General features: G+C 46.5%; 1 pseudogene; it reads left to right on the forward strand.

Moving 5' to 3' along the window:
• Positions 1–1,237: 1,237 nt before the first annotated feature.
• Positions 1,238–2,017, forward strand: LOC142802664 (uncharacterized; annotated as a pseudogene).
• The last annotated feature ends 1,032 nt before the right edge of the window (positions 2,018–3,049 follow it).

Below are 3,049 nucleotides of genomic sequence, written 5' to 3' on the forward strand. Positions count from 1 at the left end.
TGTATTAAAATAAACTTCACTTGAACTACGTTAGCACTGTGCTTCAGCTCATTCAGTATGTGCGGCCTCTCGTCATTTTCGTCTCTTCCGCATGAAGACAGTTTTGTAGGAAGCTTGCACGAACGGCGGCCACGCTATGCAGTCTGAGTCTGGGAAGGTACCCAGGCATCGCGGGAGAGGGCGACAACTGCGAAAGTGACATCACATGAACAATATGTATTATCAGTTGAAAGCAAGCACACAACCTTAGAAGGGTACTTTAAGTGACACAACACAATACTTAGCTTGACTGCAACACATGTTTATTCATTTTACTTATGAAACAACTGCAGATAGCCTGGATGGGCTTTTATTACCTAGCAACACGACCGTGTCATGGCTACGAACATCACTGCGCTTTATCCCATCAACAATTGTGGCATAATCCACAATCTTTCCAAAGGTCCTCCAGCAAAGGGGTTATGAAATAATTATTGACAAAACTTGCGCAGGGTGCAGTGCCCTGATCATTCACTTAGGTTCAGCAAATCACATCCGCAAGGAAACATATGCACATCCATTTTCAAATGTATTGACATTGTTCCAAAAAAGTTTCTCCAAAAACATCTGACGGGCGGGCTGACGGGCTTACACATGCAAACTGACGGGCTTGCACATTCAAATCTTTATGGTCCATAATGGTCTCTTTCTTCAAAAAACAATGAATACCTGTCGGGGGAATTCCGCAGGACAAAAGGTCACCGCGTCGTGCGTATTTTGCTTACCACAACGCTGGACACGCAAACGTCGGTCGTGTCCAACACTAACATGCGATTTCATCAAGTTATCCAATTTACAACCTTATTAAAATGGGCGCTCATACGTGCCAACTCGCGAAGAAGGGTTGAGCAACACGTGGGACCAAAGCACAATGCTGCACGCAGAAAGTCGTGCGCGCAAACCGGAAAAGGCTGTACACACGACGCGGCGTATAACGCTATCTAGCGCCGGGTCATGTTAGCTCATGGCTGACATGGCGCTCACGTGGTGGTGTGTGTTGTGCAGTGTTGTGGTCTTAGTGATAGCGTGGTAGCAGTTTTTCTCTGGTGGTAGCGTTAGTAGAGTGCGGACCCAGTCGGTGGCCTTCACTTATCCCTCCTCATTCACGTACGTGCCCTCGGTCTTTTGGGTGAGTGTCTGTAGTCTGCAACGGTCCCCTCTTCTGTGCGCGAAGCAACGTGCCAGTCTCGAAGACGACATGAATGTTGGTGCGAAGTTTGACAGCTACGTCGAGTTTGATCGAGCATTCAGAGACTTTCAAGTCGCTACAAACACTCTTTTTGTCACAAAGGGCAAGCAAGACTGTGGACATGAATTCTCGCCTTTCTGCCAGTCTAACTAAGCTTGACTCAAAGTTAAAATTCGCGAACATAACTTATGTTTGCAAGCACTGAGGTGTCGTGAGAAAGACGGGGACTGGAATTCGTCCGCAACAAAGGTAAGCGCCTCCACCACCTCCACTCTCGCCTTAGCCATGAGGTCAGAGCAGGAACTGTAAAACTCAAAAAGATTTCTCCTAGGATAATGAAGAAGGACTGCCCAGCCAAAATTATCATAACGGCGCGCCGGGCCAACCAACTACTAAAGGTCACGGTTGTCAACTTAGAGCACAACCACGACGTCAGCCCGGAAACATATAAGGCGTACTGATAGTGTCACCAGCTGAACAAGGAGGAGGTCAATTTCGTTCGACCCCTAATAAAGCTGAATGTTCGACTTAGCCTCATCGTGGAGAAGCTGCGACAGGAAACTGGTAAGAATTTTTTTCTGCGAGATTTGTCATTTATTTCTCTCTTTAATTAATGTTCGTGCAGGGATAGCAGTAATCGCCAAGGATATACAGAACCTGAAGTGTGCGCGGCGAGGACAGAATGAGGCGATCCAGTTGCTGCAGGAGATGAACAACTTGAAAGCAAAGTATGGTGCAAAAGTGCTTCCCATAACAGCTGAAAACAAGGAACTACAGATCCTGTTTTAAACTCCGCACAAGCAGCAGGCGTTTAAGTGCTTCCCGGAAGTTGTCCTGCTTGATGCAACATACCGGACCAACAAGCTGCGCATGCCTCTGTTTGTAATGGTTGTACAAGATGGATCCGGTTTGAGTCATGTGGTCGCCTATGCATTTGTGGCATCTGAGCAGCAATATGTTGTGACACATCTTTTAGACACGTTTTTTAGTACAAAAGTTGTGGTTAGAGACAAAGATTTTACGAAAGTGAACGCCGTCAAAGCAGCCTTCCCAGGTTTCTCAGCTGTACAACTGTGCGAATTTCATGCGAATAAAGCCTTTCAAACTGCAGCTGCACAGCTCAGAAAGTCACCAGATGAACGCAATCAAATGTTAGCCAGCTTTAGTGAAATGCTGCATGCTCCCACACTACAGAAATATGATGAAGCAAAAGCTGAATTCGGAAGGTATGCCAGTTTAGAATCCACCGGCTATTTCACTAAAAACTGGGCAAATGTCACCAAGATGCGGATACGGCACCTTTGCGATCAAGAGTTTACAGGAGGAAACAATACCAACAACCATGTTGAATCGCACAACGCGAACATAAAAAATGTTCTCTCATAGTCTTCAAAGCTTCATGAAGCTCTTTGTGGCCTCCACAAGCTTGTCACACGCAGCACATCACGAAACCATCCTTCTAAAGACCTGCGACTTTTATAGCGATGAAGGACATGAAGGTGTGCAGGAGCAGTGTCGCCAAGTCCTCACACCGTATGCCTGCAAGCTGTTGAGCAGTGAGCTCGTGAAAACTGCACGATGAACCTCGAGAGGTTAAAAAGTTATCAGCGCACAGCTATGCCGTTTTTTCTAAATCCAGTGATGTCTGGCGCGATGTCTCATTTGAAAAACATTCATGCAGCTGCACCACGTACAAAAGGATGAGGCTGCTCTGCCGGCACATGCTTGCCGTTTGTGCTAAATTTGACATAAAGCCATGTCTGGAGAAAGCTGTCAGCAGGCGATGGTTCAAATCATATCAGGTGGAGTTCCTTGGAACCA

Source organism: Rhipicephalus microplus, chromosome 3 (genome assembly GCF_043290135.1).
Source record: "Rhipicephalus microplus isolate Deutch F79 chromosome 3, USDA_Rmic, whole genome shotgun sequence".
In the NCBI taxonomy this organism is placed as follows: domain Eukaryota; kingdom Metazoa; phylum Arthropoda; class Arachnida; order Ixodida; family Ixodidae; genus Rhipicephalus; species Rhipicephalus microplus.